Consider the following 17,559-nt stretch of genomic DNA (forward strand, 5'->3'; position numbering starts at 1 on the left):
AACAGAGTTTAGACAGCAATGTGAGAATATGAGGACATACATGTTCTAACTCAATCACAAACAACAGTACATGAAACATAAACATTCATGTAGCTACCCTGTTAAGTATTATTCCCAGTCAGCAGCTATCCCATAGTAGATAGAAAGGCAAACAACAAGGAACACATGTATGAACATAAACGGTGACCTATAGTCTTATGTAGGGGCATCAATAAACTACACAACATTCCTGGAGAAAAGAGAGGATGCAAGAAAATACTTACAAATGTATGGCAAATGCATTGACTCAATAATCAGATAATATACTTCTTATTGTCTGTTTTGCTTATAATAACAAAGCTAAAACCATTTGCTCTTTCAAACATCTCTTTTACAAATCAGACAAGAGCACGTACCATCAAGAACCGCCTGGAACAACATAGTGAAGCAAGAAACAACAGTGGTGCCAAAAACATACTTTACTTTTGTAAGTGCGAACTTCTACTTCCATCCGGCGACCATATTACACGGCTACCTTCTGCAAGGATTTGAAGAAAAAAGTTACCCCAATTGCAGAAATAAGTCAAGAAATTTGGGCAATCAATTTCTGTGAGATAAAAAATGCAAGATAACTGATGTGAGATGCCGCAGAGAACAACCGCCTAATTAGTTGGGTCAGAATCTTGCACCACTCGATCAGCTCGGCATTATAGTTGCAACCACCCATAAGAACCATGAATGGTTCACACTAAAGAGAAGTATACATCAGAATTGAGAGGGAATCACCTGATGCAGTGTGATATGAGGCTTTTGAACTTGGTCGTCATGTTGCCGCTGCGCTGGAAACCCCACTGAAGAGATTCAGGCAGAAGCACCTAGTTGAGAGAGAGAGGCAAGGTAGATGAAGAGATAGATGGAAAGAGAGATGGGGGAGGATGAGCATACCTGCGGCATTCATGAACTCTGCAAATACAAACGCTGGCCGCTGTTGCTGTCCTCGCAAGAATCTGATGGACACCCAAACCCTAGGTGCAAAATAAAAATTAATTTAGGGAGGAAGAAATCAAAAGGAGGATCTTACAGTGTGAAAAAACATCTTATTAAGTTACAGAAGAAGTACATCACATGCCTCTGAAAGCAGAATACCCTGTTAACAAGTCACCAATTTTCTTTGCACAACTCCGTGTTCCTCCTAAACTTAGTCAATTACACTCTGCTCGATAGTCATAATTTTATGACAAGAATTGCCACTGTGCTCTATCCAAACTGCTAGTCAAACCAGGTCGCTGATAGAAGGAAATACACACTGCAACACTCCAAACTGATGCTCCAGTTGGCAAAAATCAAGGAACACACACAGTTAATTTCTTATTTTCATTGTAAGGATGTCCACGTATTCCTTCAAAGTTAACAGAATGCACCATGAAAATAATATTTTAATACCCAGCCAATGGTAGCAGTTTGTCAAGCCCATTTAGTCACAGGTTCATACATACTAATCAGGGTTATTTCTACAGGTAGAAATTACCGCAGCCAATATGCTAGCTGGCAAACAGCACAAATTTTAAGGTAGAATTACCAGCTACTATATTATATCCAACAAGGATGCCATACCAGACGCTAAATATGGGGAAAATAGTAGCTCGACCAGCGGTGCTAAATCATCAATACATAACAAGCTAAAGTATTAAATCTCGCCAACATCAGCAGGCTAGTTGGCAATATCCCACTTCATAGCGTGTGGATGTGGAAAAACTCAATCTGATAAGCATGTGTAAAGCAAATGAACTAACCTTGATGTTAGCACACAATTCCTCCATCTGATTGTCTGACTGCCAAAGAGGACAAGAAACAGAGTAAACAGGCCTGTTGAAACCTTGAAAGGAACAAAGAAGTCCAGAGCATGGGCAGCTTACTTGCTTATCATCCGATACAAGGTTTTTTGACACCATCTTCTCTTTGAACTTCCGGATGTTTGCTGCACAATTGCACAAAAGTTTAGATGTTAGAGTTGATTGCAAATGATAAGAATTCTACTGGGTGCCAGATTCATTCGTCCTAGGTGACTGAAGATTATTAGGAAGAACAACGCGACCTAGGTGACTGAAGATTGGACGAGGATGAGCACCTCGACCAGGAAACTTCCAATCGCAGGGCTGTTTTAAACGGAAGAAAAATCATCATTGTTTTAAACTCCCTCGGCGTTAGTTCAAAACTGTGACATATTAATATCAAGATCTACCAATTACATCAACGACACAACATCAAGGCCTAGTCGAAATAACAATAATGCATACCTCCAAAAAAGTGAAAAGAAGAAGAAAGAAAGGCAAAGATAGTTGACACAGCCGACGACTTGCAACATACTAGCATCAATGTCGTCCACCGTATTTGATAGCACATGAGTTAGGAGAGGACCAATTTAGCATGCTCCCTCTTACCCTCTCTTTTCATGTAGGAGTTAATATCGTCTGTAATCAATTGTAAAAAAGAGTGTTAACGTGTAATTTTGATCCTTAGATCATGAGAGTATCGTAGTCACTTCTTACCGTATGGTGGACTTTGGGGTTGGTCAAACGTCACTTGTAACACGATGATCATAACGACAACTTACATGCTCATCGAAAATTTTAACAAGGGACTAGATAGCTCGAGAGTGAGATTTGCTCCTCCGATGATGGAGAGATATTCTTAGGACCCTTTCAGTGTGACGACATCCATCATCATCTGGCCAGATGATGAGGACATGACTACCTTGGATACGACCAAAAATATTGCATACATGCATATTTGTCAGGTGATTTCTAGCGCAAACTATTCAATAATCTATTTATGTTATCCAGAACAAAAATACTTCACACACTTTTGTGTTTTGTCTAATTGCAGGTGTATGTGACATTTGTAAAATCCACATATGAAGATAAGGGAAAATGAGAAGTTTAGCTTCTATTCAAAAAGTCCTCTCACGTCACTTTTGGGCCAAGAGAAGATAGAGTCCAAGTCTCTCACGTTCTGGATTCAGATTCGGACTGCACAGACAGACTACTAACAAGAGGTGGTGGTGGGTGTCACAAATCCGTCAAGCAAATCTCAAATTCTTACCAGTTCTTACCTAGCAGCAGGAGGTGATCGGCAACCGTCGTAGTCAAAACTCTCAAAGCTTGGATAGAGCGATTACTAGGGAAAATCAAACGCACGACGTAGATGTATGTGGAGCTGAGAAGGCTTATAATATGGAGCAAAAAGGGTCAGCAATAATTAATTCAGAGACGCAAAGTTGAATAAACGCTCAACGACGGTACTGTGCTGGTCCTAGGCTAGACCGTGCTAGAGACGCGAGCCTAAAACACTAACAAAATCACGACGCTGCACGTAAACAAGGGAAAATCACACTCTGGAACTTTTTTTTTCGCTCTGTTTTTTTGGCGCTCCTCTATTTTTTTTGCGAAAAATCACTATAATGGCGAGTGTTCAAAACTCTTCCCTCGTCAAACTGATAGGATGGGCACGCATTCTTTTGACTTTTTTTTCGAAAATCAGGGCAGCGACGATGAAAAAGTGCGACAAAAAATCACTATGATGGCACGTGGCTCAAAAGACTTAGAAAAGCCTAAAAATAGGATAGGGGAAAAAAATTTTGCCTGTGAAAATTTTGGCCTAAAAATTGCCCGGGGGTCTCCAGACTTTTTTTTTCGAAACCTACTCAGACAAGGAAACACGAATCGGAAATTAGACGGACCTCGAAAACAAACCTAATATGAAAGGAACTCGGATTGGTGGTGGATATATGGTGGTAGGATATGGCAGCGGTGGTGGTATATGGATACGGATTGGTGGTGGTATATGGATACGGATTGGTGATGGTATATGGAGACGGATCGATGGCGGATAAGCGGTGGTGGTAGATGGCAGGGGCGATGATGATGGTGCGACGGCGGCGTGACAACTTATGACCAGAATTCGAAACTCTAAAAGACTAGACTCTAAGACCAGCAACTAGACACGACGATGCAACCGCAAATTCAGACAAAGCAAAATACTGAAAAGACTATGCAAAGGATCAGATTGGTTTGGATATGATGAACTAACCCTAATTATTTGTTTGGCTTTTTTTGTGGACTGTAGGTATGAAGAACACACTCGATCTAAACTACGAAAAACTGCAAAATCTCACCGAGCAACCTGGAAATCTGATACCACTTGATAGAGGCGAAGGCATCCCGATGTTTCGATGAGATAGATATCGTTTTCTATGGGAGTCGACTTTGATGATCCGACTACGAACGTGCGAAGACGTTGCACCTTAGCAATCGCTAAACCAACTTCCGAGGGTTATTGACCATGCCGGAGCACGATCAACCTGACCACGAGGGTCTATTTCCTGCGAGCAAACGAAGAACAAGCAAGAAACTGAGATTACAATCTGGATATTGCGAATAAAAGATGAAATCTTTATTGATCAAGGTGGGGTTCTGTGACGTCTTGGTCTGGTCGTTGGACACAAACGAAGTACGCGAAGTTGCAGCTATGGAGAACTTTTAATCTAAACAAAACCCAAAGTCTAAACGACGCCCTAAGGGCTGTATATATGGAGGAAGAGGGGGGGATTTCATGGCTCCTGGAGGAGGGGTCCGAAACCAACCCTAACTCTTGTTTCCCCACACATACAAACTCTAAAAACAGCCTATACTTAAGTATTTCGAAAATACATGGGTCTGGCCCAATAATAAGGTGACGCGGCACCTAAAATAGCCTCTAGGCGAAATTTATGAAGTGGCATCTTGTATATTTCGTCCAAGGCTTCATGCACTCCTTATGGCGGCTTCAAAGTCCTGAAATCATCACTTGTAACTCCGTTCTTGATCCCCTTGCGCATGCCATCATCTCCATGCTTGAACTTGCTCCAAGGTTCATCTTTCTTGTCCAAACTAGGCCCTTCATTTGTAAGCAAAACAAATGTATCCAATTTAGGCAACATCATATTCTCATGAACATTAGAATCGTTACCAAGAAACGAAAGTACCTGATAATTCAATTGGCGTGCGCGAGCTCTAGTAATTGGTCCAGTATGTATAACAGCAGGGGCTGTGGGTGTAACAATGGCATTGATGTCCTCATCAGATCTTTTCCATTATTTCCTTTATTTTGATTAAAACAAAAAAGGTAGAGAAGAAAAAACTCAAACTAATATTTATTATATAACCCTCAATCAATTACATAGATAGATAGATCACGAAACTAGCACTCGAAAATAGATCATACTAAACTTTTATTCTACTAAATCATGAAGCAACTAAAGATCGAACTAAGATAGGTAAAGGTAATAAAAGTGATGGTGATACGATACCGGGGCATCTCCCCCAAGTTTGGCACAATCCAAGGGGAGTGCCCATACAAATTTGTTTAAGTCTTCTTCTTTGGTGATGATGATGGTGGTGCTGGAGTAGCATTCTTCTTCTCCAACTTGCGCTGGAGGCTAAAATTTTCCTCCCTCAAATCATTGTTTTCTTGCTCAAGCTTCAATATCCTTTTGCATAATGCCTCCTTGCTTTCCTGTAGAAAACGAGACGGGATAAATTGGATCTTAGATTTGTTTGCTCCGTTTGGGAGGCTTGACTTCTTGAATTCCACGTGCATATCTCCAGGTTGAGGTAGTGGAACTTCATCTTCTTCGGAGCTGGCATCCTCTGTCCCCTTCGGATCATCATCTTATTCTTCCTCTATGGTCCAACCATAATGGTCCACATCCCCATAGATCTTTGGGTTTGTGAGATAGTGGGAAACATAGCTCTCTCCATCCGAATCTCGTGACGAAATATTTTTAGATCTGCCAGAAAACAACACGAAACAAGAACAGAGGATTTATCCGCGATACGGTGGTCAAATCATCCGGGGGTATATATAAAGAATTTTTATCTTGGGAAACAAGCATATGAAAGGAAAATGGAGTCGGGAAGGTGCCCACTACCCACGAGGGTGCGCTAGGTGGGGCAGGCGCGCCCTGGTGCCTAGTGGGCACGTGGGTTGGCTTCCCGGTTGTTTCTTATTTTTCTATTTTTTTTTCTAATATTCCAAAATTGACAGAAAACATTTTTGCGAATTTTTTGGAGTCGGTTTACTTACCGTATCACATACCTCTTCCTTTTTAGGGTTCTGGAGTGTTCTGGAATGTCTCTTTTATGTATTCCTCCGGTGTCATGGTTTGAATAATATTAGTTTCAACATTAATAGGTGTACCTGAAATATAGTGCTTAATTCTTTGTCCATTAACCACCTTTGGATTAGTGCCTTCGGCATTATTGATCTTAATAGCTCCAGAGTGGTAAACTTCTTCGATGACATATGGTCCTTCCCACTTGGAGAGAAGTTTTCCTGCAAAAAAATCTAAAACGAGAATTGTACAATAGAACATATTCATCAACTTTGAATTCCCGCTTTTGGACTATTTTCCCATGCCATCTTTTGACTTTTTCTTTGAATAGTTTGGCATTTTCATAAGCTTTGGTTCTCCACTCATCTAGTGAGCTAATATCAAATAATCTCTTTTAACTGGCAAGTTTGAAATCATAGTTGAGTTCCTTAATTTCCCAATATGCTTTATGCTCTAACTCAAGAGGCAAGTCACATGCTTTTCCATAAACCATTTTGTATGGAGAGATACCCATAGGATTTTTATAAGAAGTTCTGTAAGCCCATAGTACATCATCAAGTTTCTTGGACCAATTTTTCTAGATCTATTAACAGTCTTTTGTAATATCAACTTTATTTCTCTATTGCTAAGTTTAACTTGACCACTAGATTGAGGATGACAAGGAGATGCAATTCTATGGTTGACATCATATTTAGCAAGCAATTTATGGAAAGCACCATGAATAAAATGTGAACCACCAGTTATTCATTAAATATCTAGGGACTCCAAACCTAGGGAAAATAACTTCTTTCAGCATTTTAATGGAGGTGTTATGATCAACACTGCTAGTTGGAATAGCTTCTACCCACTTAGTGACATAATCAACATCAACCAAAATATGTGTATACCCATTAGAGGAAGGAAAAGGTCCAATATAATCAAAGCCCCAAACATCAAATGGTTCAATAACAAGTGAATAATTCATAGGCATTTCCTGACGTTTACCAATATTACCAATTCTTTGGCATTCATCACAAGTTGAGACAAACTTACGAGAAACTTTGAAAAGAGTAGGCCAATAAAAACCAGAGTGTAATACCTTGTGCACAACTCTATGTCCTGCATGATGTCCTCCGTAGGCTTCGAAGTGACATTTTCATAGGATTTGTTCCTGTTCATGCTCAGGTACACAACGTCTAATAATGCCATCTACTCCTTCTTTATAAAGATGCGGGTCACCCCAGAAGTAATGTCTTAAATCATAGAAGAATTTTTTCTTTTGTTGATATGTGAAACTAGGCGGTATAAATTTAGCAACAATATAATTATCATAGTCTCCATACCAAGGAGTATTATGAGAGGCATTTATGAGAACTAGTTGTTCAGCAGGGAAGCTATCATCAATAGGTAGTGGGTCATCAAGAATGTTTTCTAACCTAGACAAGTTATCAACTACGGGGTTCTCAACTCCTTTCCTATCAGTGATGTGCAAGTCAAACTCTTGTAACAAAAGAACCCACCTAATGAGTCTAGGTTTAGCATCTTTATTTTTCATAAGATATTTAATAGCAACATGATCAGTGTGAACAATTACTTTAGAATCAACTATGTAAGATATGAATTTATCACAAGCAGACACAACTGCTAGAAATTATTTTTCAATAGCAGCATAATTTCTTTGGGCACTGTCTAGAGTCTTACTAGCATAATGGATACCATTTAATTTTTTATCAACTCTTTGTCCTAGAACAACACCAACAACATAATCACTAGCATCACACAGAATTTCAAAAGGCAAGTTCCAATCAGGCGGTTGAACAATATGTGAAGAAGTTAAGGCTTTCTTAAGTGTTTCAAAGGATTCTACACTATTATCTGTAACACCCATGATGCGGCTATATCTCCCACGTGTCGGAGCACGACTTAGAGGCATAACCGCATTGTAGGTAATGTCGCAAGAGGGGTAATCTTTACACATCCCATGTACTGAATAAGAAAAGAGGTACATAGTTGGCTTACAATCGCCACTTCACACAATAACATAAATATAACATTACAATCATCCAGATACAATCAAGGTCCGACTACGGAACCAAAATAAAGACAACCCCAAATGCATAATGTCCCTGATCGCCCCAACTGGGCTCCACTACTGATCATCTGGAAAGGAAACGTAGTATCATCCTGAGTCCTCATCGAACTCCCACCTGAGCTCAGTTGCATCTCCTGGAACGGTATCATCGGTCCCTGCATCTGGTTTTGGAAGTAATCTGTGAGTCACGGGGACTCAGCAATCTCACACCCTCACGATCAAGATTATTTAAGCTTATGGGTAGGTAAAAGTTATGAGATGGAGCTGCAGCAAGCACTAGCATATATGGTGGCTAACATACGCAAATGAGAGCGAGAAGAGAGGGCAAAGCACGTTTCGAGAATCTATGATCAAGAAGTGATCCTAGAAATACTTACGTTCAAGCATAACTCGAGACCGTGTTCTCTTCCCGGACTCCGTCGAAAAGAGACCATCACGACTACACACGCGGTTGATTCTTTTTAATTAAGTTAAGTGACAAGTTTTCTACAACCGGACATTAACAAATTCCCATCTGCCCATAACTGCGGGCATGGCTTTCAAAAGTTCAAATCCCTGCAGGGGGTGTCCCAACTTAGCCCATCACAAGCTCTCACGGTCAACGAAGGATATTCCTTCTCCCAGGACGACCCGATCAGACTCGGAATCTCGGTTACAAGACATCTCGACAATGGTAAAACTAAACCAGCAAAGCCACCCGAATGTGCCGACAAATCCCGATAGGAGCTGCACATATCTCGTTCTCAGGGGACACCGGATAAGCAATCCGTACAACTAAAACCAACCCTCGAGTTTCCCCGAGGTGGCGCTGCAAGGGGCTCTAGTTTGGACCAACACTCAGAGGAGCACCAACCCGGGGGTTTAAAATAAAGATGACCCTTGAGTCTGCGGAACCCAAGGGAAAAAGGCTAGGTGGAAAATGGTAAAACCAAGGTTGGGCCTTGCTGGAGGAGTTTTATTCAAGGCAAACTGTCAATGGGTTCCCATTATAACCCAACCGCGTAAGGAACGCAAAATCAAGGAACATAACACCGGTATGATGGAAACTAGGGCGGCAAGAGTGGAACAAAACACCAGGCATAAGGCTGAGCCTTCCACCCTTTACCAAGTATATAGATGCATTAAAGTAAACAAGATATAATAATGATACCCCAACAATAAACATGTTCCAACAAGGAACAAACTCCAATCTTCACCTGCAACTAGCAACGCTATAAGAGGGGCTGAGCAAAGCGGTAACATAGCCAAACAACGGTTTGTTAGGACAAGGTGGGTTAGAGGTTTGACATGGCAATATGGGAGGAATGATAAAGCATGTGGTAGGTATCGTAGCATAGGCATAACAATAGAGCGAGCAACTAGCAAGCAAAGATAGAAGTGATTTCGAGGGTATGGTCATCTTGCCTGCAAAGTTCTCCGAGTTGACGTAAGCTTGATCCTCGTAAACGTTCGCAATGGGTTCCTCGATCACGTACTCCTCTCCCGGCTCTACCCAAAGCAAGAACACAAGCAAAGTGAGACACAATCAACCACGATGCAATGCGCAAGCAACATGATGCAAAACATGGCATGATATGCGGGATGTGATATGCAATGCATATGCATGCTTCGGAAAAGAAAGATTGAACCAGGCCTCAACTTGGAAAACCAAGAGTGCCGCTGGAAAGATGAGTTGATTTCGGTCGAAATCGATATAAAGATCACCAGAATCGGATGCACGGTTTGCAAATGGCAAGCAAAACAATAATGGCACAAAGCTATGATTAACAGCACGAGGCCATCTAAATCCATCAAGAAAAATAAGCTACTGCACTCTAACATAGCAACAAAGCACATGGCAGTGATCCACTCGAGATGCTTGACAAAAGATGAATACTGAGATACGGTTAAATCACACAATAGCAGGTTCAAACAAGCATGGCAAAAGTGCAAAAGATATCAGGTTCACAGACTTAGTGAAAATAACATGGCAGGATTTAACTTCAGGAAGCAATGTTTAGAGCAAGATAACAACATGCTACAGGAACATATCACGGCAAAGCAAGGTATGTCATGAAACTACACAAAGCATATAACAAAAGCCCCTTACTGACTATAAACCAAAAGGGATAAGAAGATACAATGGCAACCATGTGAACATAGCAAGTTTCGTTAACAGATTCAGACTTAGCAGAAAACTGGAACATGGCAAAACAGAATTACGTAGACATGTTTGCGAGCTCGATGCACTCTCCACAAGGCATTGCATGACAAACAAAGCATACACCCAACAAGTAGACATGATGAATAAGCTAACCATGGCAAGACCACTCTCATAGCATGCATGGAACAACTACAACAACCTCAGCAAAATTGATTAACACGTAAACAATCTGCCAGGAACATTTTATAGCAAACGTAGAGCAAGATTGAGTCATGCTAGGGTGCTCCATAATTGCCAACAAAGACATGGATGGATAGAGCATAACAATATCTCAAAAACATCCTTACTGAACATGCTCAAAAGAGGCATGGATCACTCTGTAGCAACAAGAATACATGGCATAAAAATATCATCAGGGAAATGACTTAGAAGACGTCCCTGAAATCAGCAACATCACAAGAGCTACTTTGCATGCTTGTGCTAGTCACCACATTGATCACAAAAATACATGGCATACACCCCTGTAAAGATGGCATGGCATACAACAAAACACATGTAGGTCTCAAGATCATAGGAGGCACACATTAAACATGGAAAAAATGACAAATGTCCATAATCTGATAAGAATCTGAAACTAACATTACATAGCACTCTTGCAACAACATTTAGGGCATCAAGATGAACTCAAAAGAACATGGTGCAATGGAATGGAATGAAGTGCATATCGAGACGAACAATTTGATATGCTACACGCCCAAAACGGAGCTACGAATGCAAAGTTATGATGCGATGAAGTTGCCTAAAATAATGAAAAACTGAGGACTTAGAGAGAGGCAAAAGTCAACCCTAGGGTCTCCCGATCCAGATCTGGGGCGGCACGAACTTCGATGTTCGCCGGAGATGGAGAGTTCGCCAGAGATGGAAGTAGATGGCCGGGGAAGGGGAGCTCCGCGCCGGATCGGGCCGAATCCGGCCAGATCCCGGCAAGACGGCGGCGGGCGCGGCCGCGGAGCGCCCAGCTGCGGGCGGCGCCGTTTGTGGGGGCGCGGCACGTGGTGACGGCGGCGGTCGGTGATGGCGGGCGGTGGCCGGAGGCGAGGGCTCGCCGGCGCGGAGGAGAAAGGCGGGGCGGCGCGGTTGGTCGGCGGGCGGGCGCGGACGGGCCGGGAGGGCCCCGCCTGGGCCCCGGCGGGCCGGCGGCGAATGGCGCGATGACACGTGGCGACGACGGGCGGATTTCTATCTGGCGGCGCCTGGACACGTCCGGCCGCGCGGAGGGGAGAGGGAGCTAGGGTTTGATCCGGAATTTTTGGGGGAGATGTCTATTTATACATAGAAGGAGCTAGGCGGCTCCAAATTGAGCACGGTTTTCGGCCAAGCGAACATGATCGAACGACCGAGATGATGGAGGGGGTTTAGGTGGGTTTTGGGCCACTTTGGTGAGGTGTTGGGCTGCAACACACACGAGGCCTTTACGGTTCCTCGGTTAACCGTTGGAGTATCAAACGAAGTCTAAACGGCACGAAACTTGACAGGCGGTCTACCGGTAGTATACCAAGGCCGCTTGGCAAGTCTCGGTCCAATCCGAGAATGTTTAACACCCGCACACGAAAGGAGGCAAAAGGGGACACCGGAGGACATAGGAGTGCCGGAATGCAAAACGGACAACGGGGAAAATGCTCGGATGCATGAGACGAACACGTATGCAAATGCGATGCACATGATGACATGTTATGAGATGCATGACATGGACAAAAGCAACACGAAGACAAAACCCAACCACGAGGGAATATCATAACTTAGTGCCGAAAATGGCAAGAGTTAGAATACAAATATGGCAAGACACATACGGGGCGTTACAACACTCCACCACTACGAAAGGATCTCGTCCCGAGATCTAGGACTGGAAAAACTCTGGGTATTCGGAATGGTGGTGGTCCTCGTGTTCCCAGGTGGCTTCACGGTCGGAATGATGTGACCACTTCACTTTCAGGAATTTGATAGACTTGTTGTGAGTCTTGCGCTCAGTTTCTTCAAGAATAGCAATGGGATGATCATGATAAGACAAGTCTTCTTGGAGATCAATCTCTTCAAAGTTGATGGTGCGGTCAGGAGTCTTGAAACACTTGCGGAGTTGATACACGTGAAACACGTCGTGCACGTTTGCAAAGTTGGATGGAAGCTCAAGTTGATAGGCGAGATCGCCTCTTTTGCCAATGATCTTGAAAGGACGCACGTATCTAGTGGCAAGCTTCCCTTTGATACCGAAGCGACGAGTACCTTTCATTGGAGAGACGCAGAGGTAGACATGGTCTCCGATCTCGAAAGCCAAGTCACGATGCTTGCTATCATAGTAACTCTTCTGGCGTGATTGCGCGGCTTTGAGATTTTCACGAATGACTTTGCACATTTCTTCAGCCTCTGTGATCAAGTCATTGCCAAGAAGTTGGCGTTCACCAGTCGCTGACCAGTTAAGAGGAGTACGACACTTTCTGCCATAGAGGATCTCAAATGGGGCCTTGCCCGAACTCGCTTGGAAGCTGTTGTTGTAGGAGAACTCGACATATTGAAGACAATCTTTCCACTTCATACCGAAAGAAATGACACATTCCCTGAGCATATCTTCAAGAATTTGATTGACTTGCTTGACTTGGCCACTAGTTTGAGGATGAAAAGCTGTGCTGAAGCGAATGTTAGTGCCCATGGCCTTCTGAAAAGAATCCCAGAACTTAGAAGTGAAGATGCTTCCACGATCTGAAGATATCAACTACGGAATGCCGTGCAGAGAGACAATCCTGGAGGTATATAGCTCTGCCAACTGAGCTGCTATGATAGATTCTTTGATAGGAAGAAAATGAGCCACTTTAGTGAGCTTGTCGATGACAACGAAGATAGCATCATTGCCACGCTTGGACTTGGGGAATCCAGTCACGAATTCCATCTCAATATGGCCAAACTTCCATTCTGGAATGGCAAGAGGTTGGAGGAGACAAGCTGTCCGTTGGTGTTCTGCTTTCACTCTTCTGCAGACATCACATTCATTCACGAACTGAGCAATCTCGCGCTTCATTCGAGTCCACCAATACGACTGCTTGAGGTCATGATACATCTTTGTACTTCCAGGGTGAATAGAGAGGAGTGAATTGTGATCTTCGTTCATAATGACTTTACGAAGGTCACCTTTAGGAACAACAATGCGATCCTCGAAGAATAGAGTATCCTTGTCATCAAGGCGATAGCACTTGTACTTGGGTTGGCTCTTGGCAATCCCAATCTTCACCTTCTTCACCATAGCATCAAGAAGTTGAGCCTCACGAATCTGATCTTCCAAAGTGGGAGAGAATTGGAGGTTGGCAAGGAATCCTTGAGGAATAACTTGGAGATTAAGTTTGTGTCAGGACCCCGATTCCAAGTCACATCGATCTAGCCGGTAACACCTCATATCACTTTGCGGCCTCACGCACGGTATCCCACGGGTGTCGCCTTACCATGGCCCGGAACCGTTTGCGCCTTTTGGCTCACGTATATGATAGTGTCGCTAGCATCCATATGACAGAGAGCCCGGGCCGACATGGCTAGTCGTGAACCCAAAGCGGCACAGACCTATGGAGACAGGCATACATGAATCACATCGAACATGTCGGTCATCAACGAGTGATTCCGGGCTGTAGCACTGGGCTAACAGGACTCTGGGGAACCCCGGGCTGTAGCAGGCTAGGCAGGCCTCCGGAAGTCACCGTGTGATATTTCCCCGAAGGGACAGACATATGGACGAAGTGAAACACATGCCGGCCAGTAAAGTGTCCTGAACAGTAGTGCTGGGCTGGCAGGACTCCGGTGAACCGGGCTGTAGCGGACTACTATGGCTCGAGGAACACTAGACTACATTTCCCCATAAGAAAGGCTGCCAAGGATAAACAACTAGATTGTCGGATCCCACTCATACCAAGCATTTCAATCATACACACAATATGCCCGATATGAGTACATACAACATGGCATCACAACAAAACTCTACAACTCAAGTACTTTATTTAAAGGCTCCCGAGAGCCATACATAACATGTTCATACAGATAGGGGTCACATGACCCGATACTCAAGTCATACAAACATACAAGCACATGCGGAAGCAACTAGTCTGAGTATAGACTCTAGAAAGAAAGAAGGCTTCTTGAAGCCTGTCTATCTACATAGGCCCCTCCATGGCCAGGATCACCACCTGGGTGGCTAGTCACTCGTCAACGTCAAGGTCTACATAAAACCCATCGGAGGGGGCAGTGTTGTCGTCTGAAAACAATAAATAAGCAAACATGAGTACAAAGGTACTCAGCAAGTCTTACATCATAACCTACTATACATGCTTATTCTCAAGAAGGCGGTGGGGTTGATGCAGCAAGCCAGCTTTGACTCTTGGCTAAGCTATCCTACGGAACTCCACCAGTAAAATAGTTTTCGCACACGAGTCCACTACTCACCAACACAATACTCCACCGGGGATCCTCCCTCGTCATCCTACGAGAGGGCCATCCTCGGTACTCACACTTATCTTGAGTCTTTTAGTAGTATCCATTAACTTGTCTATGAACTGTATAGGCAACCAAGTAGTCCTTTACCGCGGACGCCGCTATTCGAATAGTTTATACCCTGCAGGGGTGTACTTCGTCATACACGCTTTCACCACTTACCGCCGTTTACACGACATGTACTAGGCAACCTTCAAGCGGAAGCCCAGCGAGGGTGTCGGCCACGGCCTACCTAAACACTTAAGTCTCTAGTCCAGGTTTATCGCCTATCCAGGTTCCATCCGCAGGGAGTCCGGCCGAGGTTTCCACATACGGCCCCGAACGATGTGAACAGGGTTCCCGAGACACCAAACAGGTGACTCGGTACACCGTGCCACGGTGTATCTACCGCAACATAGCCCACCCCTAGGGTCAGCGCTACGCACAGCCGCCAACACATAACCTACAAACACCAAAAACTAATTGCAACTCCTGGACAGAGTACTAGGGTGATTAAGAAGCCGAGAGGGTCCATTGGTTTCGGGCCCAATGTACGGTAGTAACTGCATCTTAAATCACACATACAGATCTCAGTTCTTATGGACGGCCTCAATGAAAGAACCCACCATGTACTCCTACATGGCCTCTCATCGATACCTTTACCAAAACATGTTCAATACATCCCTCATATTACCGACATAAGCATTTCACTCTAGCTCATCACCCAGATGGACCAGACCTGACTCAACTCTAAGCATAGCAGGCATAGCAAGGTAGGAATCACATACATGGCTCAATCAACTCCTACACATGCTAGTGGGTTTCATCTAGTTACTGTGGCAATGACAGGTCATGCAGAGGATAAGGGTTCAACTACCGTAGCACACAACAGTTTGAATCGCGATGTCTTAATGCAGTAAACAAGAGCAGGAGCGAGAACATGGGTTGTATCGGAATGATCAATGGTTGCTTGCCTCATGGAGTGGTAACGGGATACTGCCCTTCAGTTGGATACTTGTGAATATCCTCGGAGGCAGAACCTACCACGATGAACACATCAGAACACAATCAACACATGACGATATGCAACAATATGATGTATGCTATGACATGGCAATATGATTGTGTCTTGGCCTAATGCAAGCTAAAATAGGAAGGGATGAACCCATTTGAATCAAAGATTCAAATATTAGCTCATTAAACATGGCATTTATAGTGCATTTCCTTATTCTTCTTAGACATCAAGGTAAACTTGTTTTGTCATGCATGAAACCATTACAAATGGATAGATTGAATTTTTCTGATAATTTTTCATATATAATTTATCTCATTTGGAGCTATGGTTGAATTTCTATGAATTTTTGAAGTTTGAACTATTTTCTGGAATTTCCTGAATAAGAATAAATCCAGAAAATCAATTACTGCATCAGCAACGCGTCAGGGTGACATCAGCAGGTCAAAGGCGCCAGTCCAGGTCAAACCTGACTGGTGGGGTCCACTGGTCAGTGTCTCTGTGCACTAATTACGTTTAGTTAGCCTAATTGACTGGCAGGGCCCACTAGTCAGTGACTATACTAATTAACTAACCTATTTAGTTAGCACTAACAGAGTAATTAGTCGGGCGGGGCCCGCATGTCGATGAGAGAGAGGGGGAGGTCAACCCACGTCAGCAGGTCAACCTCGCCGGTCAGCGGGTCAAAACCTGCCGGCGTTTAGCCGCCGGCGAGGCCAGGCGCGGTGGCGCGCTGCGGAAATCGCCCACAGGGCACCAATTGATGCGCGGAGAGCAGCTACGGGTAGCTGGGAACGAACCACGGCGTTTGGTGGTGGTGGTTGGGCTTGGGGTGGCCGGAAACGTCGCCGGCGACGAGCCTTGCGGTCGCCGGAGTCGGGCGAAAGTGAGCCTGAGGCTACGGGGCACGGCGAGGCGTGTGGTGAGGTGCGTTGTGCCCCTAGGGATGCAGTGAAGTAGTTAGACTAGGTGGCGTGGCCGGTGTTTGGCCGGAGACACGTCGGCGACGAGCTCCACGGCGGCGCGTGCGGGTGAGCTTCGTGTGCTCGTTGTGGTGCACGAGAAGAAGAACGGGGAGGATGGGGAGGTGCAGCAGCTCATGGCGATCACGTAGAGGCAGACAACGCGGTCGGGGACGAGTCGATGCGGCGGTGACATCAAAAGGGATCTCCGGCGATGCTCGGTGAAGATGAGGTCGAAGAAGACGTTGCAGAGCGTGTGAGCGCTCGGGGCTCAGCTGCTCGACGGAGTCGACGATGGCGTAGAGGATGGACACGGTGGTGCAACACGGGGACGACGATGGACGCGGATTCACGGTGGCGCGAGCACGGCAGCGTCGGCCATGGCGGAGGAAGAGTGATGGAGAGGGACCAGGGGGAAAGTGCGGTGTCTGCGAGGTCGGGGGATGCAAGGGAGTTCGTCCCACGTCGACAGGTCGACGAGGGGAGCGGCAAGGCGGCGGCAGCTGCGTGGCGCGCATGCGGTGCTCGCCGTCGAGCACCTGCCTGCTTGGCCAAGCCAAGCTACTCGTTGGCGGGGTGGCTGGGCTGGGCCGGCAGGTGGGCCTGGTAGGTGGTGCCAGGTAAGTTTTTCTGTTTTTTTGTTTTCTTTTCTATTTTTTTCTGTAGCTTTAGGGCTTTATTTAAAATACCTAGGCACTTTCTAAAATCCTAAAAATAATTGTGGGCTCTGTTGGGATT

At 44.6% G+C, this 17,559-nt stretch overlaps 1 long non-coding RNA gene across 1 annotated transcript; it reads right to left on the minus strand.

Moving 5' to 3' along the window:
* Nucleotides 1-922: 922 nt before the first annotated feature.
* On the minus strand, nt 923-1,923 carry LOC125523418 (uncharacterized). Its single transcript, XR_007290233.2, has 3 exons — nt 1,896-1,923; nt 1,773-1,811; nt 923-1,004 (listed from the first exon to the last, which is right to left on the minus strand). It is a non-coding gene; the product is annotated as an uncharacterized LOC125523418 (long non-coding RNA).
* Nucleotides 1,924-17,559: the final 15,636 nt, after the last annotated feature.

The sequence above is a fragment of the Triticum urartu genome, chromosome 1A (assembly GCF_056163025.1).
Source record: "Triticum urartu cultivar PI428250 chromosome 1A, HENAU_Tu73, whole genome shotgun sequence".
NCBI lineage: Eukaryota > Viridiplantae > Streptophyta > Magnoliopsida > Poales > Poaceae > Triticum > Triticum urartu.